This window comes from Siphateles boraxobius, unplaced genomic scaffold, assembly GCF_051911475.1.
Source record: "Siphateles boraxobius isolate OS27281-9 unplaced genomic scaffold, OSU_SipBor_1 25, whole genome shotgun sequence".
NCBI lineage: Eukaryota > Metazoa > Chordata > Actinopteri > Cypriniformes > Leuciscidae > Siphateles > Siphateles boraxobius.
In genome coordinates, this window is record NW_027508866.1 from 2,518,525 (window position 1) to 2,542,060 (window position 23,536).

Consider the following 23,536-nt stretch of genomic DNA (forward strand, 5'->3'; position numbering starts at 1 on the left):
CTGAACAGAAAGGAAGATATTTAGAAGAATATCAGTAACCAGACAGTTTCTGGTCTCATTCACTTTCATAGTATATTTTTTTCCTACTATGAAAGTCAATGAGACCAGAAACTGTCTGGTTACTGATATTCTTCTAAATATCTTCCTTTCTGTTCAGCAGAAGAAAGAAATTCATTAAGGATTAAAACAACATGAGGGTGAGTATATGATGAAAGAATTTTCTTTTTAAAGTGGAGTATCCCTTTAAGAATCTGCCAACTGCATATAAGTGAATCAGATGTTGATCATCGAAACATGAAATCTGTACGAAACACATAAACAAATGACACAAAATGTGTATGAATTCTATATGACTTTAATTTGACTAGCATATAATTCAATATAAGAAATTTAAATGATTTATATATGAATTTTATATGAGTTTTATATATTTCGAGTAATACCATACACATTTGCATACTTTTGTCATGTAAAACTCATATATATCGTGAAACACAAAAGGCGTTTTTCTCCTATAGACCCATAATACACTAAAACACAACATAAATTCACAAAAGACATTAATTTTATTAGCTTGGTGTAATCCAAATCTTTAGAATCCATGTGTTGTTTGCAAGAAACAGATCCAAATTCAGCCCTTCATCCAGTGATCTTCATAATTTCTCTCAGCAGAGACCGTAAACGCCAAATCCCCGCTCGTGGTGAATTCAAATTCAAAAATTGCGCCCGAAGCGTTACGACACGTTTTACGGCACTGATATTAGACGCTCATTGGCTCTCGCATGTTTCGTCACAGATAGCGACATGCCGTGTTTAATTGGTGTACTACATTTGAAAAGGAGAATCGCGCGCGCCTTCAGAGAGCGAACAGCGAACCGAAACCGGATTAGTGTTTTCATGGATTAATAAATTAAATTCTGCTCTGTAACGTTACCTCATACAAATATATTATATAGCCTACTGCCAGAGAGGACTGCGACACATCGTCCTGTGAACGACTTTTGATACTGGTTTTGACATTTTCTCACTAAATAAATTATTGCGATTAAACGTGTAACGTTATGTCTGTTGTTTTTCTTAATAATTGTAACATTAGTTACATAGTTTTAAGAAATGGTTAGGTGTAGGGGTAGGATTAGTGGCTCAAACTATATTTAGATGCTTTATTGTTAATAAAACTGCCATTTCCCTACACATTATGTTCATTATGTTTTATCCTTTTAATATTGTCTATAAAATGGGTATGTTTAGGTGTGGGAGTAGGGTAAAGGGATCTTACATTTATAATCTATAAAATGTTCTACTATGTTTTCATAATGCAGTTCCATAAATACTGTGAGCCAAAATGTTGAGAAAAATTAAGCTGTTTCCCTTTTATGCAGTCCTCTGGGACTTTTTGCTGTTTAAAAAACAAACAAAAAAAAAAATAGTTAAATGCAAGTCTATTTTTCACTTTTTCGGTCTAGTAAACAGTAGTTAATGTCTTGAATCTAGTAGGTAAAATGTCTTGAATCTAGAACAGTATTACTTTTGTTGAGCTTACAATAAGGTAAATACACTTGAGATGATGACAGGATGGTAAATTATGGCTTATTATGGCAAAAAAGCACTGCCTAATATGAGTCAGGAATACTAACTTCAAGGCATTTTGTCTCAAAATGCCCATTTCCAATCTTATTTCAAGTTGGTGGTGACTTAAATCTAGAACAGTGTAACAATTATAGAACTAAAAATTAGTTAAATACACTTGAAACAAACAGGATGACAAAAGAAAATGCTACTTTTGAGGGGAAAATACTATTTTTGAGCATGACAAGCTTATTATGAGACATAAAACATCACAATACTAGTAAAATATAGCTAAAAATGAGTTTTCCCAGCTAATTTCAAGATCACTCATATCTTTTAAGGCTTAAATATAATGTCTTATTTCAAGAAATCTTACCAAGAGAATTTTCACTTGTTCCATTGGCAGATTTTTTTGCTTATTACAAGCAAAAATATCTTGTATTATTTTTTTTTTGCTTATTTTTGGAGTGGCCTTTTTTCCAGTGTATGTGGGTTGCAGTAAATGGCCAGACTATGAAGTTGTTGATAAAGAAAAGTAAATGCTTTGGCGGGGGCTGAGAGGTGGGGAGGACAACATGGCTAACTCCTCCATAATCAGATTGCCCTTCGGGTGATTTTTGGGCAACTCACTGAGTCTCAGCTCCAGAGAGAACTTCAGCAAGTCTAGTTTCTGACTGACTCATTCAAGCGGGCTTGAGCTTCTGAATGAGCTTTCTTCTCCGTCAGAATGAGCTTTCTTCTCTGTCAACTTCTAAGGGTAAACAATGCCTTTCATACACCAAGAAGAGCACAATTTGTTTTATCACCCAGCTTAAAAAAAAAAAAAAAATCCTGTGGTATCATATGCAATTGCATACAGAGTCAGAGAACCCTTGAACTCATACTAAAGGTGAGAGGGCTCGTCCGGGAAAAGGCCACTTCTTGCTTTTGCACTGGACCTACGACGAAGGCTTTGCGTACGAAAGCAGAGAGGCAGACTACACACAAAACAGGTGGGAAAGAGTCATGAACTTTAAATTAATCTAGTCATCGCTAAACATCATTGATACGTTTGTTTTGTCCATATAACCAAAATGGCTGTGTAATTGGAGAAAAATACATGGAACAGAAATGGCGGGCTCTAAATGTAAACAGCTGCATATAGGCTATGCCGTAGGCTTGACTTTGAACTAAAAGGCATCAGCCTCCCACCTAGGGAGGCTGTTACTAGGGCGTGCTTGTTGCGCTTTTTCTAAGCCGATGCTGCAAAAAGTCAATGCAAAGTTGTTCAAAGAAGATGGGGCTACTTGCGTACACTTGTACAGTCACCGAACGCTGGCCTCAAACAGAATGAGCAGGCACTAGTTTTGATAAGAGCGTTTGTCGTTAGGGAGCCGTACTCTCTGGCAGGCAGCGATTCAGAGTACGTTCTGTGCAAGAAATAAACGCTTGTCATCTGACTGGCTGCTTGTTCTGAATCTGCTGGGCTCGTCCAGGATTTGAACCCAGGACCTCTCGCACCCAAAGCGAGAATCATACCCCTAGACCAACGAGCCTGACTGACAATAGATTCGACTACTTGCGTACACTTGTAGAGTCACTGAATGCTGGCCTCTTACAGAATGGGAAGGCACTAGTTCCCACTGGCGGGCTCTAAATGTAAACAGCCGCATATAGGCTATGCCGTAGGCTTGACTTTGAACTAAAAGGCACCAGCCTCCCACCTAGGGAGGCTGTTACTAGGACGTGCTTGTTGCGCTTGCTCTAAGCCGATGCTGCAAAAAGTCAATGAAAAGTTGTTCAAAGAAACTCCACAGAACAACAAGTATACCCGTTCTTAGCGTTTCTGCAAAAGAGCCACGGTAATTCAGTTAAGAGCGATTTAAAATGCTTTGAATCCCACTACAGCATCTACAGACCGGCGAAAAAAGTTCAATTTTGCCAAAGCATCAGCCTCTGATGCTGCAGAACGTGACGTCAAGTACTATGTGGGTTGCAGTAAATGGCCAGACTATGAAGTGGGTGATAAAGAAAAGTAAATGCTTTGGCGGGGCTGAGAGGTGGGGAGGACAACATGGCTAACTCCTCCATAATCAGATTGCCCTTCGGGTGATTTTTGGGCAACTCACTGAGTCTCAGCTCCAGAGAGAACTTCAGCAAGTCTAGTTTCTGACTGACTCATTCAAGCGGGCTTGAGCTTCTGAATGAGCTTTCTTCTCCGTCAGAATGAGCTTTCTTCTCTGTCAACTTCTAAGGGAAAACAATGCCTTTCATACACCAAGAAGAGCACAATTTGTTTTATCACCCAGCTTAAAAAAAGAAAAAAAAATCCTGTGGTATCACATGCAATTGCATACAGAGTCAGAGAACCCTTGAACTCATACTGAAGGTGAGAGGGCTCGTCCGGGATTTGAAGCCGGGATCTCTGCGTACACTTGTAGAGTCACTGAATGCTGGCCTCTTACAGAATGGGAAGGCACTAGTTTTAATAGAAAGCGTTTGTCGTTAGGGAGCCACACTCCCTGGCAGGCAGCGATTCTGAGTTCGTTCTGTGCAAGGAAATAAGCGCTTGTCATCTGGCTGAATCTTGGCTATGTTGTAGTACAGATGAACACAAGCAGTAGTAAGGGTTTCAAAAACATGACAGTTTTGAGTTTGGCTCAGTGCTGCAAAAGGAAGGATCCAACCTTGTTGCTCTAGCTGCTTGGTCTGAAATCCCCGGGCTCGTCCGGGATTTGAACCCGGGACCTCTCGCACCCAAAGCGAGAATCATACCCCTAGACCAACGAGCCTCTTTTACATTAAGTCTTTCGGGAGGGCGCCACAAATTCAGTGAAGCCCATCTCAAAGACGGAACACGACCTGGCGTCGAGATACGAAAGTGTAGCTGTTTGAGCGTTAGAAACCCCTTGAAGCCAAATTACTGATCAAAGGAAAAAGAACTCCAGACAAGGCCCAGTGGCCTAATGGATAAGGCATCAGCCTCCGGAGCTGGAGATTGTGAGTTCAAGTCCCACCTGGGTCGTCTTTAATGGGCTATATTTAAGTTGGATGTTCGACAAATTCAAGGATGGTTTGTTCAAAGCAATAATGACCGCAAGATCTGAGTTAGCATAGAACGGACAAACTTCGGATAGCTGTGGTGGGGTTTTGTGTGCGTCAGACTGTCAGTGAATCATTCTTGCCTGCCCGTGCATGTGCCCTTTCAGGCTGAAATTACACAAAGCACTGTGCGCAAGAGGCCCAGTGGCCTAAGGGGAAAAGGCCACTTCTTGCTTTTGCACTGGACCTACGACGAAGGCTTTGCGTACGAAAGCAGAGAGGCAGACTACACACAAAACAGGTGGGAAAGAGTCATGAATTTTAATTAATCTAGTCATCGAAAAACATCATTGATACGTTTGTTTTGTCCATATAACCAAAATGGCTGTGTAATTGGAGAAAAACACATGGAACAGAAATGGCGGGCTCTAAATGTAAACAGCCGCATATAGGCTATGCCGTAGGCTTGACTTTGAACTAAAAGGCATCAGCCTCCCACCTAGGGAGGCTGTTACTAGGGCGTGCTTGTTGCGCTTGCTCTAAGCCGATGCTGCAAAAAGTCAATGAAAAGTTGTTCAAAGAAACTCCACAGAACAACAAGTATACCCGTGCTTAGCGTTTCTGCTCAAAGAGTCACGGTAATTCATTTAAGAGCGATTTAAAATGCTTTGAATCCCACTACAGCATCTACAGACCTGCGAAAAAAGTTCAATTTTGCCAAAGCATCAGCCTCTGATGCTGCAGAACGTGACGTCAAGTACTATGTGGGTTGCAGTAAATGGCCAGACTATGAAGTTGTTGATAAAGAAAAGTAAATGCTTTGGCGGGGGCTGAGAGGTGGGGAGGACAACATGGCTAACTCCTCCATAATCAGATTGCCCTTCGGGTGATTTTTGGGCAACTCACTGAGTCTCAGCTCCAGAGAGAACTTCAGCAAGTCTAGTTTCTGACTGACTCATTCAAGCAGGCTTGAGCTTCTGAATGAGCTTTCTTCTCCGTCAGAATGAGCTTTCTTCTCTGTCAACTTCTAAGGGAAAACAATGCCTTTCATACACCAAGAAGAGCACAATTTGTTTTATCACCCAGCTTAAAAAAAGAAAAAAAAAATCCTGTGGTATCACATGCAATTGCATACAGAGTCAGAGAACCCTTGAACTCATACTAAAGGTGAGAGGGATCGCCCGGGATTTGAAGCCGGGATCTCTAGCACCCGAAGCGAGAATCATACCACTAGACCAACGAGCCTGCCTGACGCTGGATGGGGCTACTTGCGTACACTTGTACAGTCACCGAACGCTGGCCTCAAACAGAATGAGCAGGGACTAGTTTTAATAAGAGCGTTTGTCGTTAGGGAGCCGTACTCTCTGGCAGGCAGCGATTCAGAGTACATTCTGTGCAGGAAATAAACGCTTGTCATCTGACTGTGTTGTAGTACAGATGAACACAAGCAGTAGTAAGGGTTTCAAAAACATGACAGTTTTGAGTTTGGCTCAGTGCTGCAAAAGGAAGGATCCAACCTTGTTGCTCTAGCTGCTTGGTCTGAAATCCCCGGGCTCGTCCGGGATTTGAACCCGGGACCTCTCGCACCCAAAGCGAGAATCATACCCCTAGACCAACGAGCCTCTTTTACATTAAGTCTTTCGGGAGGGCGCCACAAATTCAGTGAAGCCCATCTCAAAGACGGAACACGACCCGGCGTCGAGATACGAAAGTGTAGCTGTTTGAGCGTTAGAAACCCTTTGAAGCCAAATTACAGATCAAAGGAAAAAGAACTCCAGACAAGGCCCAGTGGCCTAATGGATAAGGCATCAGCCTCCGGAGCTGGAGATTGTGAGTTCAAGTCCCACCTGGGTTGCTTTAATGGGCTATATTTAAGTTGGATGTTCGACAAATTCAAGGATGGTTTGTTCAAAGCAATAATGACCGCAAGATCTGAGTTAGCATAGAACGGACAAACTTCGGATAGCTGTGGTGGGGTTTTGTGTGCGTCAGACTGTCAGTGAATCATTCTTGCCTGCCCGTGCATGTGCCCTTTCAGGCTGAAATTACACAAAGCACTGTGCGCAAGAGGCCCAGTGGCCTAAGGGGAAAAGGCCACTTCTTGCTTTTGCACTGGACCTACGACGAAGGCTTTGCGTACGAAAGCAGAGAGGCAGACTACACACAAAACAGGTGGGAAAGAGTCATGAACTTTAAATTAATCTAGTCATCGAAAAACATCATTGATACGTTTGTTTTGTCCATATAACCAAAATGGCTGTGTAATTGGAGAAAAACACATGGAACAGAAATGGCGGGCTCTAAATGTAAACAGCCGCATATAGGCTATGCCGTAGGCTTGACTTTGAACTAAAAGGCATCAGCCCTCCACCTAGGGAGGCTGTTACTAGGGCGTGCTTGTTGCGTTTGCTCTAAGCCGATGCTGCAAAAAGTCAATGAAAAGTTGTTCAAAGAAACTCCACAGAACAACAAGTATACCCGTGCTTAGCGTTTCTACAAAAGAGCCACGGTAATTCAGTTAAGAGCTATTTATAATGCTTTGAATCCCACTACAGCATCTACAGACCTGCGAAAAAAGTTCAATTTTGCCAAAGCATCAGCCTCTGATGCTGCAGAACGTGACGTCAAGTACTATGTGGGTTGCAGTAAATGGCCAGACTATGAAGTTGTTGATAAAGAAAAGTAAATGCTTTGGCGGGGGCTGAGAGGTGGGGAGGACAACATGGCTAACTCCTCCATAATCAGATTGCCCTTCGGGTGATTTTTGGGCAACTCACTGAGTCTCAGCTCCAGAGAGAACTTCAGCAAGTCTAGTTTCTGACTGACTCATTCAAGCGGGCTTGAGCTTCTGAATGAGCTTACTTCTCCGTCAGAATGAGCTTTCTTCTCTGTCAACTTCTAAGGGAAAACAATGCCTTTCATACACCAAGAAGAGCACAATTTGTTTTATCACCCAGCTTAAAAAAAGAAAAAAAAAATCCTGTGGTATCACATGCAATTGCATACAGAGTCAGAGAACCCTTGAACTCATACTAAAGGTGAGAGGGCTCGTCCGGGATTTGAAGCCGAGATCTCTAGCACCCGAAGCGAGAATCATACCACTAGACCGCCTGACGCTGGATGGGGCTACTTGCGTACACTTGTACAGTCACCGAACGCTGGCCTCAAACAGAATGAGCAGGGACTAGGTTTAATAAGAGCGTTTGTCGTTAGGGAGCCGTACTCTCTGGCAGGCAGCGATTCAGAGTACATTCTGTGCTGGAAATAAACGCTTGTCATCTGACTGGCTGCTTGTTCTGAAACTAATGGGCTCGTCCGGGATTTGAACCCGGGACCTCTCGCACCCGAAGCGAGAATCATACCCCTAGACCAACGAGCCTGATTGACAATAGATTCGGCTACATGCGTACAGTTGTAGAGTCACTGAATGCTGGCCTCTTACAGAATGGGAAGGCATTAGTTTTAATAGAAAGCGTTTGTCGTTACGGAGCCACACTCCCTGGCAGGCAGCGATTCTGAGTTCGTTCTGTGCAAGGAAATAAGCGCTTGTCATCTGGCTGAATCTTGGCTATGTTGAAGTACAGATGAACACAAGCAGTAGTAAGGGTTTCAAAAACATGACAGTTTTGAGTTTGGCTCAGTGCTGCAAAAGGAAGGATCCAACCTTGTTGCTCTAGCTGCTTGGTCTGAAATCCCCGGGCTCGTCCGGGATTTGAACCCGGGACCTCTCGCACCCAAAGCGAGAATCATACCCCTAGACCAACAAGCCTCTTTTACATTAAGTCTTTCGGGAGGGCGCCACAAATTCAGTGAAGCCCATCTCAAAGACGGAACACGACCCGGCGTCGAGATACGAAAGTGTAGCTGTTTGAGCGTTAGAAACCCTTTGAAGCCAAATTACAGATCAAAGGAAAAAGAACTCCAGACAAGGCCCAGTGGCCTAATGGATAAGGCATCAGCCTTGGGAGCTGGAGATTGTGAGTTCAAGTCCCACCTGGGTTGCTTTAATGGGCTATATTTAAGTTGGATGTTCGACAAATTCAAGGATGGTTTGTTCAAAGCAATAATGACCGCAAGATCTGAGTTAGCATAGAACTGACAAACTTCGGATAGCTGTGGTGGGGTTTTGTGTGCGTCAGACTGTCAGTGAATCATTCTTGCCTGCCCGTGCATGTGCCCTTTCAGGCTGAAATTACACAAAGCACTGTGCGCAAGAGGCCCAGTGGCCTAAGGGGAAAAGGCCACTTCTTGCTTTTGCACTGGACCTACGACAGAGGCTTTGCGTACGAAAGCAGAGAGGCAGACTACACACAAAACAGGTGGGAAAGAGTCATGAACTTTAAATTAATCTAGTCATCGAAAAACATCATTGATACGTTTGTTTTGTCCATATAACCAAAATGGCTGTGTAATTGGAGAAAAACACATGGAACAGAAATGGCGGGCTCTAAATGTAAACAGCCGCATATAGGCTATGCCGTAGGCTTGACTTTGAACTAAAAGGCATCAGCCCTCCACCTAGGGAGGCTGTTACTAAGGCGTGCTTGTTGCGCTTGCTCTAAGCCGATGCTGCAAAAAGTCAATGAAAAGTTGTTCAAAGAAACTCCACAGAACAACAAGTATACCCGTGCTTAGCGTTTCTGCAAAAGAGCCACGGTAATTCAGTTAAGAGCTATTTAAAATGCTTTGAATCCCACTACAGCATCTACAGACCTGCGAAAAATGTTCAATTTTGCCAAAGCATCAGCCTCTGATGCAGCAGAACGTGACGTCAAGTACTATGTGGGTTGCAGTAAATGGCCAGACTATGAAGTTGTTGATAAAGAAAAGTAAATGCTTTGGTGGGGGCTGAGAGGTGGGGAGGACAACATGGCTAACTCCTCCATAATCAGATTGCCCTTCGGGTGATTTTTGGGCAACTCACTGAGTCTCAGCTCCAGAGAGAACTTCAGCAAGTCTAGTTTCTGACTGACTCATTCAAGCGGGCTTGAGCTTCTGAATGAGCTTTCTTCTCCGTCAGAATGAGCTTTCTTCTCTGTCAACTTCTAAGGGAAAACAATGCCTTTCATACACCAAGAAGAGCACAATTTGTTTTATCACCCAGCTTAAAAAAAGAAAAAAAAATCCTGTGGTATCACATGCAATTGCATACAGAGTCAGAGAACCCTTGAACTCATACTAAAGGTGAGAGGGCTCGCCCGGGATTTGAAGCCGGGATCTCTAGCACCCGAAGCGAGAATCATACCACTAGACCAACGAGCCTGCCTGACGCTGGATGGGGCTACTTGCGTACACTTGTACAGTCACCGAACGCTGGCCTCAAACAGAATGAGCAGGGACTAGTTTTAATAAGAGCGTTTGTCGTTAGGGAGCCGTACTCTCTGGCAGGCAGCGATTCAGAGTACATTCTGTGCAGGAAATAAACGCTTATCATCTGACTGGCTGCTTGTTCTGAAACTGCTGGGCTCGTCCGGGATTTGAACCCGGGACCTCTCGCACCCGAAGCGAGAATCATACCCCTAGACCAACGAGCCTGACTGACAATAGATACGGCTACTTGCGTACACTTGTAGAGTCACTGAATGCTGGCCTCTTACAGAATGGGAAGGCACTAGTTTTAATAGAAAGCGTTTGTCGTTAGGGAGCCACACTCCCTGGCAGGCAGCGATTCTGAGTTCGTTCTGTGCAAGGAAATAAGCGCTTGTCATCTGGCTGAATCTTGGCTATGTTGTAGTACAGATGAACACAAGCAGTAGTAAGGGTTTCAAAACATGACAGTTTTGAGTTTGGCTCAGTGCTGCAAAAGGAAGGATCCAACCTTGTTGCTCTAGCTGCTTGGTCTGAAATCCCCGGGCTCGTCCGGGATTTGAACCCGGGACCTCTCGCACCCACAGCGAGAATCATACCCCTAGACCAACGAGCCTCTTTTACATTAAGTCTTTCGGGAGGGCGTCACAAATTCAGTGAAGCCCATCTCAAAGACGGAACACGACCTGGCGTCGAGATACGAAAGTGTAGCTGTTTGAGCGTTAGAAACCCCTTGAAGCCAAATTACTGATCAAAGGTAAAAGAACTCCAGACAAGGCCCAGTGGCCTAATGGATAAGGCATCAGCCTCCGGAGCTGGAGATTGTGAGTTCAAGTCCCACCTGGGTCGTCTTTAATGGGCTATATTTAAGTTGGATGTTCGACAAATTCAAGGATGGTTTGTTCAAAGCAATAATGACCGCAAGATCTGAGTTAGCATAGACTGGACAAACTTCGGATAGCTGTGGTGGGGTTTTGTGTGCGTCAGACTGTCAGTGAATCATTCTTGCCTGCCCGTGCATGTGCCCTTTCAGGCTGAAATTACACAAAGCACTGTGCGCAAGAGGCCCAGTGGCCTAAGGGGAAAAGGCCACTTCTTGCTTTTGCACTGGACCTACGACGAAGGCTTTGCGTACGAAAGCAGAGAGGCAGACTACACACAAAACAGGTGGGAAAGAGTCATGAACTTTAAATTAATCTAGTCATCGAAAAACATCATTGATACGTTTGTTTTGTCCATATAACCAAAATGGCTGTGTAATTGGAGAAAAACACATGGAACAGAAATGGCGGGCTGTAAATGTAAACAGCCGCATATAGGCTATGCCGTAGGCTTGACTTTGAACTAAAAGGCATCAGCCTCCCACCTAGGGAGGCTGTTACTAGGGCGTGCTTGTTGCGCTTGCTCTAAGCCGATGCTGCAAAAAGTCAATGAAAAGTTGTTCAAAGAAACTCCACAGAACAACAAGTATACCCGTGCTTAGCGTTTCTGCAAAAGAGCCACGGTAATTCAGTTAAGAGCGATTTAAAATGCTTTGAATCCCACTACAGCATCTACAGACCTGCGAAAAAAGTTCAATTTTGCCAAAGCATCAGCCTCTGATGCTGCAGAACGTGACGTCAAGTACTATGTGGGTTGCAGTAAATGGCCAGACTATGAAGTTGTTGATAAAGAAAAGTAAATGCTTTGGCGGGGGCTGAGAGGTGGGGAGGACAACATGGCTAACTCCTCCATAATCAGATTGCCCTTCGGGTGATTTTTGGGCAACTCACTGAGTCTCAGCTCCAGAGAGAACTTCAGCAAGTCTAGTTTCTGACTGACTCATTCAAGCGGGCTTCAGCTTCTGAATGAGCTTTCTTCTCCGTCAGAATGAGCTTTCTTCTCTGTCAACTTCTAAGGGAAAACAATGCCTTTCATACACCAAGAAGAGCACAATTTGTTTTATCACCCAGCTTAAAAAAAGAAAAAAAATATCCTGTGGTATCACATGCAATTGCATACAGAGTCAGAGAACCCTTGAACTCATACTAAAGGTGAGAGGGCTCGTCCGGGATTTGAAGCCGGGATCTCTAGCACCCGAAGCGAGAATCATACCACTAGACCAACGAGCCTGCCTGACGCTGGATGGGGCTACTTGCGTACACTTGTACAGTCACCGAACGCTGGCCTCAAACAGAATGAGCAGGGACTAGTTTTAATAAGAGCCTTTGTCGTTAGGGACCCGTACTCTCTGGCCGGCAGCGATTCAGAGTACATTCTGTGCAGGAAATAAACGCTTGTCATCTGACTGGCTGCTTGTTCTGAAACTGCTGGGCTCGTCCGGGATTTGAACCCGGGACCTCTCGCACCCGAAGCGAGAATCATACCCCTAGACCAACGAGCCTGACTGACAATAGATTCGGCTACTTGCGTACACTTGTAAAGTCACTGAATGCTGGCCTCTTACAGAATGGGAAGGCACTAGTTTTAATAGAAAGCGTTTGTCGTTAGGGAGCCACACTCTCTGGCAGGCAGCGATTCTGAGTTCGTTCTGTGCAAGGAAATAAGCGCTTGTCATCTGGCTGAATCTTGGCTATGTTGTAGTACAGATGAACACAAGCAGAAGTAAGGGTTTCAAAAACATGACAGTTTTGAGTTTGTCTCAGTGCTGCAAAAGGAAGGATCCAACCTTGTTGCTCTAGCTGCTTGGTCTGAAATCCCCGGGCTCGTCCGGGATTTGAACCCGGGACCTCTCGCACCCAAAGCGAGAATCATACCCCTAGACCAACGAGCCTCTTTTACATTAAGTCTTTCAGGAGGGCGCCACAAATTCAGTGAAGCCCATCTCAAAGACGGAACACGACCTGGCGTCGAGATACGAAAGTGTAGCTGTTTGAGCGTTAGAAACCCCTTGAAGCCAAATTACTGATCAAAGGAAAAAGAACTCCAGACAAGGCCCAGTGGCCTAATGGATAAGGCATCAGCCTCCAGAGCTGGAGATTGTGAGTTCAAGTCCCACCTGGGTCGTCTTTAATGGGCTATATTTAAGTTGGATGTTCGACAAATTCAAGGATGGTTTGTTCAAAGCAATAATGACCGCAAGATCTGAGTTAGCATAGAACGGACAAACTTCGGATAGCTGTGGTGGGTTTTTGTGTGCGTCAGACTGTCAGTGAATCATTCTTGCCTGCCCGTGCATGTGCCCTTTCAGGCTGAAATTGCACAAAGCACTGTGCGCAAGAGGCCCAGTGGCCTAAGGGGAAAGGCCACTTCTTGCTTTTGCACTGGTCCTACAACGAAGGCTTTGCGTACGAAAGCAGAGAGGCAGACTACACACAAAACAGGTGGAAAAGAGTCATGAACTTTAAATTAATCTAGTCATCGAAAAACATCATTGATACATTTGTTTTGTCCATATAACCAAAATGGCTGTGTAATTGGAGAAAAACACATGGAACATAAATGGCGGGCTCTAAATGTAAACAGCCGCATATAGGCTATGCCGTAGGCTTGACTTTGAACTAAAAGGCATCAGCCTCCCACCTAGGGAGGCTGTTACTAGGGCGTGCTTGTTGCGCTTGCTCTAAGCCGATGCTGCAAAAAGTCAATGAAAAGTTGTTCAAAGAAACTCCACAGAACAACAAGTATACCCGTGCTTGGCGTTTCTGCAAAAGAGCCACGGTAATTCAGTTAAGAGCGATTTAAAATGCTTTGAATCCCACTACAGCATCTACAGACCTGCGAAAAAAGTTCAATTTTGCCAAAGCATCAGCCTCTGATGCTGCAGAACGTGACGTCAAGTACTATGTGGGTTGCAGTAAATGGCCAGACTATGAAGTTGTTGATAAAGAAAAGTAAATGCTTTGGCGGGGGCTGAGAGGTGGGGAGGACAACATGGCTAACTCCTCCATAATCAGATTGCCCTTCGGGTGATTTTTGGGCAACTCACTGAGTCTCAGCTCCAGATAGAACTTCAGCAAGTCTGGTTTCTGACTGACTCATTCAAGCGGGTTTGAGCTTCTGAATGAGTTTCTTCTCTGTCAGAATGAGCTTTCTTCTCTGTCAACTTCTAAGGGAAAACAATGCCTTTCATACACCAAGAAGAGCACAATTTGTTTTATCACCCAGCTTAAAAAAAGAAAAAAAAATCCTGTGGTATCACATGCAATTGCATACAGAATCAGAGAACCCTTGAACTCATACTAAAGGTGAGAGGGCTCGTCCGGGATTTGAAGCCGGGATCTCTAGCACCCGAAGCAAGAATCATACCCCTAGACCAACGAGCCTGACTGACAATAGATTCGGCTACTTGCTTACACTTGTAGAGTCACTGAATGCTGGCCTCTTACAGAATGGGAAGGCACTAGTTTTAATAGAAAGCGTTTGTCGTTACGGAGCCACACTCCCTGGCAGCCAGCGATTCTGAGTTCGTTCTGTGCAAGGAAATAAGCGCTTGTCATCTGGCTGAATCTTGGCTATGTTGTAGTACAGATGAACAAAAGCAGTAGTAAGGGTTTCAAAAACATGACAGTTTTGAGTTTGGCTCAGTGCTGCAAAAGGAAGGATCCAACCTTGTTGCTCTCGCTGCTTGGTCTGAAATCCCCGGGCTCGTCCGGGATTTGAACCCGGGACCTCTCGCACCCAAAGCGAGAATCATACCCCTAGACCAACGAGCCTCTTTTACATTAAGTCTTTCGGGAGGGCGCCACAAATTCAGTGAAGCCCATCTCAAAGACGGAACACGACCTGGCGTCGAGATACGAAAGTGTAGTTGTTTGAGCGTTAGAAACCCCTTGAAGCCAAATTACTGATCAAAGGAAAAAGAGCTCCAGACAAGGCCCAGTGGCCTAATGGATAAGGCATCAGCCTCCGGAGCAGGAGATTGTGAGTTCAAGTCCCACCTGGGTCGTCTTTAATGGGTTATATTTAAGTTGGATGTTCGACAAATTCAAGGATGGTTTGTTCAAAGCAATAATGACCGCAAGATCTGAGTTAGCATAGAACGGACAAACTTCGGATAGCTGTGGTGGGGTTTTGTGTGCGTCAGACTGTCAGTGAATCATTCTTGCCTGCCCGTGCATGTGCCCTTTCAGGCTGAAATTACACAAAGCACTGTGCGCAAGAGGCCCAGTGGCCTAAGGGGAAAAGGCCACTTCTTGCTTTTGCACTGGACCTACGACGAAGGCTTTGCGTACGAAAGCAGAGAGGCAGACTACACACAAAACAGGTGGGAAAGAGTCATGAACTTTAAATTAATCTAGTCATCGAAAAACATCATTGATACGTTTGTTTTGACCATATAACCAAAATGGCTGTGTAATTGGAGAAAAACACATGGAACATAAATGGCGGGCTCTAAATGCAAACAGCCGCATATAGGCTATGCCGTAGGCTTGACTTTGAACTAAAAGGCATCAGCCTCCCACCTAGGGAGGCTGTTACTAGGGTGTGCTTGTTGCGCTTGCTCTAAGCCGATGCTGCAAAAAGTCAATGAAAAGTTGTTCAAAGAAACTCCACAGAACAACAAGTATACCCGTGCTTAGCGTTTCTGCAAAAGAGCCACGGTAATTCAGTTAAGAGCGATTTAAAATGCTTTGAATCCCACTACAGCATCTACAGACCTGCGAAAAAAGTTCAATTTTGCCAAAGCATCAGCCTCTGATGCTGCAGAACGTGACGTCAAGTACTATGTGGGTTGCAGTAAATGGCCAGACTATGAAGTTGTTGATAAAGAAAAGTAAATGCTTTGGCGGGGGCTGAGAGGTGGGGAGGACAACATGGCTAACTCCTCCATAATCAGATTGCCCTTCGGGTGATTTTTGGGCAACTCACTGAGTCTCAGCTCCAGAGAGAACTTCAGCAAGTCTAGTTTCTGACTGACTCATTCAAGCGGGCTTGAGCTTCTGAATGAGCTTTCTTCTCCGTCAGAATAAGCTTTCTTATCCGTCAACTTCTAAGGGAAAACAATGCCTTTCATACACCAAGAAGAGCACAATTTGTTTTATCACCCAGCTTAAAAAAAGCAAAAAAAAATCCTGTGGTATCACATGCAATTGCATACAGAGTCAGAGAACACTTGAACTCATACTAAAGGTGAAAGGGCTCGTCCGGGATCTGAAGCCGGGATCTCTAGCACCCGAAGCGAGAATCATACCCCTAGACCAACGAGCCTGACTGACAATAGATTCGGCTACTTGCGTACACTTGTAGAGTCACTGAATGCTGGCCTCTTACAGAATGGGAAGGCACTAGTTTTAATAGAAAGCGTTTGTCGTTAGGGAGCCACACTCCCTGGCAGGCAGCGATTCTGAGTTCGTTCTGTGCAAGGAAATAAGCGCTTGTCCGGGAAAGGCCACTTCTTGCTTTTGCACTGGACCTACGACGAAGGCTTTGCGTACGAAAGCAGAGAGGCAGACTACACACAAAACAGGTGGGAAAGAGTCATGAACTTTAAATTAATCTAGTCATCGAAAAACATCATTGATACGTTTGTTTTGTCCATATAACCAAAATGGCTGTGTAATTGGAGAAAAACACATGGAACATAAATGGCGGGCTCTAAATGCAAACAGCCGCATATAGGCTATGCCGTAGGCTTGACTTTGAACTAAAAGGCATCAGCCTCCCACCTAGGGAGGCTGTTACTAGGGCGTGCTTGTTGCGCTTGCTCTAAGCCGATACTGCAAAAAGTCAATGAAAAGTTGTTCAAAGAAACTCCACAGAACAACAAGTATACCCGTGCTTAGCGTTTCTGCAAAAGAGCTACGGTAATTCAGTTAAGAGCGATTTAAAATGCTTTGAATCCCACTACAGCATCTACAGACCTGCGAAAAAAGTTCAATTTTGCCAAAGCATCAGCCTCTGATGCTGCAGAACGTGACGTCAAGTACTATGTGGGTTGCAGTAAATGGCCAGACTATGAAGTTGTTGATAAAGAAAAGTAAATGCTTTGGCGGGGGCTGAGAGGTGGGGAGGACAACATGGCTAACTCCTCCATAATCAGATTGCCCTTCGGGTGATTTTTGGGCAACTCACTGAGTCTCAGCTCCAGAGAGAACTTCAGCAAGTCTAGTTTCTGACTGACTCATTCAAGCGGGCTTGAGCTTCTGAATGAGCTTTCTTCTCCGTCAGAATGAGCTTTCTTCTCTGTCAACTTCTAAGGGAAAACAATGCCTTTCATACACCAAGAAGAGCACAATTTGTTTTATCACCCAGCTTAAAAAAAGAAAAAAAAAATCCTGTGGTATCACATGCAATTGCATACAGAGTCAGAGAACCCTTGAACTCATACTAAAGGTGAGAGGGCTCGTCCGGGATTTGAAGCCGGGATCTCTAGCACCCGAAGCGAGAATCATACCCCTAGACCAACGAGCCTGACTGACAATAGATTCGGCTACTTGCGTACACTTGTAGAGTCACTGAATGCTGGCCTCTTACAGAATGGGAAGGCACTAGTTTTAATAGAAAGCGTTTGTCGTTAGGGAGCCACACTCCCTGGCAGGCAGCGATTCTGAGTTCGTTCTGTGCAAGGAAATAAGCGCTTGTCCGGGAAAAGGCCACTTCTTGCTTTTGCACTGGACCTACGACGAAGGCTTTGCGTACGAAAGCAGAGAGGCAGACTACACACAAAACAGGTGGGAAAGAGTCATGAACTTTAAATTAATCTAGTCATCGAAAAACATCATTGATACGTTTGTTTTGTCCATATAACCAAAATGGCTGTGTAATTGGAGAAAAACACATGGAACAGAAATGGCGGGCTCTAAATGTAAACAGCCGCATATAGGCTATGCCGTAGGCTTGACTTTGAACTAAAAGGCATCAGCCTCCCACCTAGAGAGGCTGTTACTAGGGCGTGCTTGTTGCGCTTGCTCTAAGCCGATGCTGCAAAAAGTCAATGAAAAGTTGTTCAAAGAAACTCCACAGAACAACAAGTATACCCGTGCTTAGCGTTTCTGCAAAAGAGCCACGGTAATTCAGTTAAGAGCGATTTAAAATGCTTTGAATCCCACTACAGCATCTACAGACCTGCGAAAAAAGTTCAATTTTGCCAAAGCATCAGCCTCTGATGCTGCAGAACGTGACGTCAAGTACTATGTGGGTTGCAGTAAATGGCCAGACTATGAAGTTGTTGATAAAGAAAAGTAAATGCTTTGGCGGGGGCTGAGAGGTGGGGAGGACAACATGGCTAACTCCTCCATAATCAGATTGCCCTTCGGGTGATTTTTGGGCAACTCACTGAGTCTCAGCTCCAGAGAGAACTTCAGCAAGTCTAGTTTCTGACTGACTCATTCAAGCGGGCTTGAGCTTCTGAATGAGCTTTCTTCTCCGTCAGAATAAGCTTTCTTATCTGTCAACTTCTAAGGGAAAACAATGCCTTTCATACACCAAGAAGAGCACAATTTGTTTTATCACCCAGCTTAAAAAAAGAAAAAAAAATCCTGTGGTATCACATGCAATTGCATACAGAGTCAGAGAACCCTTGAACTCATACTAAAGGTGAGAGGGCTCGTCCGGGATTTGAAGCCGGGATCTCTAGCACCCGAAGCGAGAATCATACCCCTAGACCAACGAGCCTGACTGACAATAGATTAGGCTACTTGCGTACACTTGTAGAGTCACTGAATGCTGGCCTCTTACAGAATGGGAAGGCACTAGTTTTAATAGAAAGCGTTTGTCGTTAGGGAGCCACACTCCCTGGCAGGCAGCGATTCTGAGTTCGTTCTGTGCAAGGAAATAAGCGCTTGTCATCTGGCTGAATCTTGGCTATGTTGTAGTACAGATGAACACAAGCAGTAGTAAGGGTTTCAAAAACATGACAGTTTTGAGTTTGGCTCAGTGCTGCAAAAGGAAGGATCCAACCTTGTTGCTCTCGCTGCTTGGTCTGAAATCCCCGGGCTCGTCCGGGATTTGAACCCGGGACCTCTCGCACCCAAAGCGAGATTCATACCCCTAGACCAACGAGCCTCTTTTACATTAAGTCTTTCGGGAGGGCGCCACAAATTCAGTGAAGCCCATCTCAAAGACGGAACACGACCTGGCGTCGAGATACGAAAGTGTAGTTGTTTGAGCGTTAGAAACCCCTTGAAGCCAAATTACTGATTAAAGGAAAAAGTACTCCAGACAAGGCCCAGTGGCCTAATGGATAAGGCATCAGCCTCCGGAGCTGGAGATTGTGAGTTCAAGTCCCACCTGGGTCGTCTTTAATGGGCTATATTTAAGTTGGATGTTCGACAAATTCAAGGATGGTTTGTTCAAAGCAATAATGACCGCAAGATCTGAGTTAGCATAGAACGGACAAACTTCGCATAGCTGTGGTGGGTTTTTGTGTGCGTCAGACTGTCAGTGAATCATTCTTGCCTGCCCGTGCATGTGCCCTTTCAGGCTGAAATTACACAAAGCACTGTGCGCAAGAGGCCCAGTGGCCTAAGGGGAAAAGGCCACTTCTTGCTTTTGCACTGGACCTACGACGAAGGCTTTGCGTACGAAAGCAGAGAGGCAGACTGCACACAAAACAGGTGGGAAAGAGTCATGAACTTTAAATTAATCTAGTCATCGAAAAACATCATTGATACGTTTGTTTTGTCCATATAACCAAAATGGCTGTGTAATTGGAGAAAAACACATGGAACAGAAATGGCGGGCTCTAAATGTAAACAGCCGCATATAGGCTATGCCGTAGGCTTGACTTTGAACTAAAAGGCATCAGCCTCCCACCTAGGGAGGCTGTTACCAGGGCGTGCTTGTTGCGCTTGCTCTAAGCCGATGCTGCAAAAAGTCAATGAAAAGTTGTTCAAAGAAACTCCACAGAACAACAAGTATACCCGTGCTTAGCGTTTCTGCAAAAGAGCCACGGTAATTCAGTTAACAGCGATTTAAAATGCTTTGAATCCCACTACAGCATCTACAGACCTGCAAAAAAAGTTCAATTTTGCCAAAGCATCAGCCTCTGATGCTGCAGAACGTGACGTCAAGTACTACACTGCAAAAACTCAAAATCTTGCCAAGTATATTTTTCTAATTTCTAGTCAAAATATCTCATCACACTTAATATAAGACAAAATCACCTAAAGACCAAGATTTAAGTGAGCTAGAGGAGCTTGTTTTTAGACAGTGCATCTTGAATATCTTGTTAAGTGAAACTGTCTTAAAAATATCTTGTTTTGAGTCATATCTCAGATGAAACAAGCTTTTTTGACATGTCATAAGCTGCTGTGTTATTTGTAAAAGATGAATCGTCTTGTTTCAAGGAACAGACTTGACTTGAATTGAGACAACAAATCTGCTTTATTGAAAACTGCAGGTCAACATGCCCAACTCACAACAACTCACAATGACATATATTGACAGCAAAAAAAATGTAATTTATTTACGTATAAACAACTTTACCGACGTACAAATTTGTATGTATTCCTATTTAACTTATGCATATTAAAATCGTGGGTTTGACTCTATTGCATTAAATTGTCTTATCAATTAAATTTTCAGTCGCATTTATTAATGGTTTAATGTTACTCCCCATATGGAAAAGATTTGCTAAAAACTCCTGTGATTCTTATATGTTCCAACAGAATATTGTAAGGGACATATACGCTGCAAAAACCACATAATGTTTTAAACATTTAAACTACACACACAAGCACACATTTTAATTACAAAAATATTTTATTAGAATGTGTTCTACAATATACAGTTGGATATTTCACATATCAATATTTTTCATTTTAAATCCTGCATCACCAGATTTAATTTTCATTTGTGACAATTTCTCTAAACTTTATCACAGTACTACTATGGTATACAACAGTTCTATTCTTAACCTACAAACATAAAACTTTCCTAAATGTTGAAGTGATTCTTATGCGTATCACTCTAAAAAATAATTCAGTGGCTTAGTAAATATCACAGTAATAATTAACTTTATTAACTAAAATCTCTGAATATCATTTACTTGATAGTTTGAGTTGAACATAGCCTACCGAAATAATTGACTAAAACTCCAACAATAAATTTTGTCTGAAATTTACAGTTATATTTAAGTTTGAAGTTTTTCACTAAAATAATTTAGTATTTGACTAACCAATTATTTATTTAAAATACACTGAGCTAATATATTTGTGAAATTTCCATCACAATATTTGAGAATGGATAATTAAACTAATCTGTTTCAAGAACCACAAATATTACTTAAATAAAATCAATATTATTAATATTTAACAAGCATAAGAAATTGATTAAGTTTACTCATATTTTACTGTCTATGATTACAACCATAGATATCAATGATTACAACAACGCACCCCTCCCCCACCCTCTGACGTCACGACATTGAACTCTCTCCAGTGCAGAACAGTTCTCCTCTCCTCAGCCTCGCATAATTGGTGCATTTCCTCTGTGGAATTCAGGTGTGTATGTTTTATTTTATCTGTATAATCATTAATGTGCTTTAAATAATTTTATTTAATGCGAAGGAACATACAGAGACTCAATGTTAATACAGAGACGCAATGTTACTCACCTCAAACGAGTGTCGACTCGCGCCTGCCTTTTCGCGTGATTGTAAGGCCTTGCATATAAAACACACGACTATATTCTTAAAGATAATGAATATAACTAATTTGGATGATAAAATGTCCTCAGAACTGTGCACTGTTTGTTTATTGGCAGGTTGAGGAGTCAGTCGCGTCGCAGCATCTTTCGGCTGTGAGTGACGCAGGACGGCGGTGTAAAGTTAGAGGTTCCCCCGCAGAGGCGAGTCCATCTCCGGCACGCGAACCAGCGCTGATCCGTTGGATACTGGATAACAGACCGGTTGATTACACTTGAATTACTTTAATGTTTAGGCCTAAATGTTTAATTTTTACTTCGAAATGTTTCTTACATGAGTTTAGATGTAGGCAATATTGCATACGTGTTAAAAATAGTATAAAATATATGCTGTTTTGCTGTAATGTTAGGCTACTAATCGACAATAAAGGCCAATGTCATGTAGTTATACCGGTGGTTGTATGGAATATTTTTACAAAGGTTTAGAGGAAATAAAAAAGTTAATATTACTGCCATATAAACACAGTTTATATTACTCATAAATATTTGTTTTTAAATGTTTCCCCGTAATTATTTCTACTCATGTTTATTTGTGAATGTACCAAATGCAGTTACTCAGATCTATTTAATTTGTTTTACTAACATTTACTCAGTTAATACAGTGTAAGTAATTGCTTTCACTGCTTAAAAATCTAATCAATATTCTAAGTTTAAAAATGTTTCACCAAAAAAATGAGTAAATCATATTAAATGTTTTTAGAGTGCATCACCACCAGAGTTCATGTCATATATACAAAAACATATTCCAGCCAATTTTAATCACTGTTCTAGAAACATATTTGACTCAGCTTTGTTCATTTGCAATAATATGTTATTATTTTGTTCACAAACAACAGGCCCAGACAGTTCACAATTAATACACGATCTTACAATATCATTGCTTTTCAACTGCTCTTTCAAATCCTGTAGAAAAATTAACAGTCTTCATAAAGATCAGTGATATTCTGACAGTAATCCTCTAACCGGCATCTGCACTGTACAATTTAAAGGGATACTCCACTTTAAAATGAAAATTTTCATCATATACTCACCCTCATGTTGTTTTAATCCTTAATGAATTTCTTTCTTCTGCTGAACAGAAAGGAAGATATTTAGAAGAATATCAGTAACCAGACAGTTTCTGGTCTCATTCACTTTCATAGTATATTTTTTTCCTACTATGAAAGTCAATGAGACCAGAAACTGTCTGGTTACTGATATTCTTCTAAATATCTTCCTTTCTGTTCAGCAGAAGAAAGAAATTCATTAAGGATTAAAACAACATGAGGGTGAGTATATGATGAAAGAATTTTCTTTTTAAAGTGGAGTATCCCTTTAAGAATCTGCCAACTGCATATAAGTGAATCAGATGTTGATCATCGAAACATGAAATCTGTACGAAACACATAAACAAATGACACAAAATGTGTATGAATTCTATATGACTTTAATTTGACTAGCATATAATTCAATATAAGAAATTTAAATGATTTATATATGAATTTTATATGAGTTTTATATATTTCGAGTAATACCATACACATTTGCATACTTTTGTCATGTAAAACTCATATATATCGTGAAACACAAAAGGCGTTTTTCTCCTATAGACCCATAATACACTAAAACACAACATAAATTCACAAAAGACATTAATTTTATTAGCTTGGTGTAATCCAAATCTTTAGAATCCATGTGTTGTTTGCAAGAAACAGATCCAAATTCAGCCCTTCATCCAGTGATCTTCATAATTTCTCTCAGCAGAGACCGTAAACGCCAAATCCCCGCTCGTGGTGAATTCAAATTCAAAAATTGCGCCCGAAGCGTTACGACACGTTTTACGGCACTGATATTAGACGCTCATTGGCTCTCGCATGTTTCGTCACAGATAGCGACATGCCGTGTTTAATTGGTGTACTACATTTGAAAAGGAGAATCGCGCGCGCCTTCAGAGAGCGAACAGCGAACCGAAACCGGATTAGTGTTTTCATGGATTAATAAATTAAATTCTGCTCTGTAACGTTACCTCATACAAATATATTATATAGCCTACTGCCAGAGAGGACTGCGACAC

The 23,536-nt window shown here is 42.7% G+C and overlaps 18 non-coding genes across 18 annotated transcripts; 7 read left to right on the forward strand and 11 right to left on the reverse strand.

The window, feature by feature from the left end:
- Positions 1-3,032: 3,032 nt before the first annotated feature.
- On the reverse strand, positions 3,033-3,104 carry trnap-ugg (transfer RNA proline (anticodon UGG)). The gene has a single exon. It is a non-coding gene; the product is annotated as a tRNA-Pro (tRNA).
- A 1,164-nt stretch (positions 3,105-4,268) lies between these two features.
- trnap-ugg (transfer RNA proline (anticodon UGG)) lies at positions 4,269-4,340 on the reverse strand. The gene has a single exon. It is a non-coding gene; the product is annotated as a tRNA-Pro (tRNA).
- Positions 4,341-4,500: 160 nt separating this feature from the next.
- Positions 4,501-4,573, forward strand: trnar-ccg (transfer RNA arginine (anticodon CCG)). Its single transcript has one exon. It is a non-coding gene; the product is annotated as a tRNA-Arg (tRNA).
- A 1,567-nt stretch (positions 4,574-6,140) lies between these two features.
- On the reverse strand, positions 6,141-6,212 carry trnap-ugg (transfer RNA proline (anticodon UGG)). Its single transcript has one exon. It is a non-coding gene; the product is annotated as a tRNA-Pro (tRNA).
- Positions 6,213-6,372: 160 nt separating this feature from the next.
- trnar-ccg (transfer RNA arginine (anticodon CCG)) lies at positions 6,373-6,445 on the forward strand. The gene has a single exon. It is a non-coding gene; the product is annotated as a tRNA-Arg (tRNA).
- A 1,452-nt stretch (positions 6,446-7,897) lies between these two features.
- On the reverse strand, positions 7,898-7,969 carry trnap-cgg (transfer RNA proline (anticodon CGG)). The gene has a single exon. It is a non-coding gene; the product is annotated as a tRNA-Pro (tRNA).
- Positions 7,970-8,287: 318 nt separating this feature from the next.
- On the reverse strand, positions 8,288-8,359 carry trnap-ugg (transfer RNA proline (anticodon UGG)). The gene has a single exon. It is a non-coding gene; the product is annotated as a tRNA-Pro (tRNA).
- Positions 8,360-8,519: 160 nt separating this feature from the next.
- trnap-ugg (transfer RNA proline (anticodon UGG)) lies at positions 8,520-8,592 on the forward strand. Its single transcript has one exon. It is a non-coding gene; the product is annotated as a tRNA-Pro (tRNA).
- A 1,460-nt stretch (positions 8,593-10,052) lies between these two features.
- Positions 10,053-10,124, reverse strand: trnap-cgg (transfer RNA proline (anticodon CGG)). The gene has a single exon. It is a non-coding gene; the product is annotated as a tRNA-Pro (tRNA).
- Positions 10,125-10,441: 317 nt separating this feature from the next.
- On the reverse strand, positions 10,442-10,513 carry trnap-ugg (transfer RNA proline (anticodon UGG)). The gene has a single exon. It is a non-coding gene; the product is annotated as a tRNA-Pro (tRNA).
- Positions 10,514-10,673: 160 nt separating this feature from the next.
- On the forward strand, positions 10,674-10,746 carry trnar-ccg (transfer RNA arginine (anticodon CCG)). The gene has a single exon. It is a non-coding gene; the product is annotated as a tRNA-Arg (tRNA).
- A 1,462-nt stretch (positions 10,747-12,208) lies between these two features.
- Positions 12,209-12,280, reverse strand: trnap-cgg (transfer RNA proline (anticodon CGG)). Its single transcript has one exon. It is a non-coding gene; the product is annotated as a tRNA-Pro (tRNA).
- A 318-nt stretch (positions 12,281-12,598) lies between these two features.
- trnap-ugg (transfer RNA proline (anticodon UGG)) lies at positions 12,599-12,670 on the reverse strand. Its single transcript has one exon. It is a non-coding gene; the product is annotated as a tRNA-Pro (tRNA).
- Positions 12,671-12,830: 160 nt separating this feature from the next.
- On the forward strand, positions 12,831-12,903 carry trnaw-cca (transfer RNA tryptophan (anticodon CCA)). Its single transcript has one exon. It is a non-coding gene; the product is annotated as a tRNA-Trp (tRNA).
- A 1,577-nt stretch (positions 12,904-14,480) lies between these two features.
- On the reverse strand, positions 14,481-14,552 carry trnap-ugg (transfer RNA proline (anticodon UGG)). Its single transcript has one exon. It is a non-coding gene; the product is annotated as a tRNA-Pro (tRNA).
- A 160-nt stretch (positions 14,553-14,712) lies between these two features.
- On the forward strand, positions 14,713-14,785 carry trnar-ccg (transfer RNA arginine (anticodon CCG)). Its single transcript has one exon. It is a non-coding gene; the product is annotated as a tRNA-Arg (tRNA).
- A 3,986-nt stretch (positions 14,786-18,771) lies between these two features.
- Positions 18,772-18,843, reverse strand: trnap-ugg (transfer RNA proline (anticodon UGG)). The gene has a single exon. It is a non-coding gene; the product is annotated as a tRNA-Pro (tRNA).
- A 160-nt stretch (positions 18,844-19,003) lies between these two features.
- On the forward strand, positions 19,004-19,076 carry trnar-ccg (transfer RNA arginine (anticodon CCG)). The gene has a single exon. It is a non-coding gene; the product is annotated as a tRNA-Arg (tRNA).
- Positions 19,077-23,536: the final 4,460 nt, after the last annotated feature.